Here is a 683-nt window from a genome sequence, read left to right as displayed (position 1 = left end):
AAGCGTGCTTATACTCGGTTACGGGAAGTTTTTCAGCACATTCCTTCTAGACAATCTTTGCAGTTGGTGCTTCACAAAATACCCATTACCGCTGGATTAAACTCTTTCATCCTACAACATTTAGAGAATATTTCTTTTTAAATGTCTGCTAAGGATAAAGTGTGTATCCTCGGGTGTATATCAGTTGGACACGGGGCAATTGGACATAGTCCAATCACAAGTCGCTGTTCCAAGGGACCCTACAAATGTCTCTAATCACACGGTGCTGTGATTGGCTGTGTCCAAATGCGCCGTGTCCAAGTGCACCGCTCCCTGTATCCTCATGTGAGATGAGATATCTATACAACCGAATGTCACGTATGATATTCGAAGGGATATCACATGTGGTCATGAGGACTGGGGCACCAACCGTAGTAATAAAGTCGCGGATCATGTTTTAATTTTTATGTTACGGGGTTTATATGCCGGATGGAAGATGCCCATTTCTTATAACTTTTGCGCGAAAGCTACGAACACCTCACAACTCGTTAGATGTATAAAAGAACATGTTTCGAAAATTAGTAAAGTAGGCTTCCTCATTGTTGCGACTGTCTGCGACCAAGGAACTTCAAATGTTGCTGCCATCAAACATTTATTATCTCGTACAGATATGAAACGGAACTTAGAAAGAAAGACGCAAAATT

The sequence above is a fragment of the Odontomachus brunneus genome, unplaced genomic scaffold (assembly GCF_010583005.1).
Source record: "Odontomachus brunneus isolate Ranch 3 - 2012 unplaced genomic scaffold, Obru_v1 Obru_scaffold_316, whole genome shotgun sequence".
NCBI lineage: Eukaryota > Metazoa > Arthropoda > Insecta > Hymenoptera > Formicidae > Odontomachus > Odontomachus brunneus.
This window is presented reverse-complemented; position numbering follows the sequence as displayed.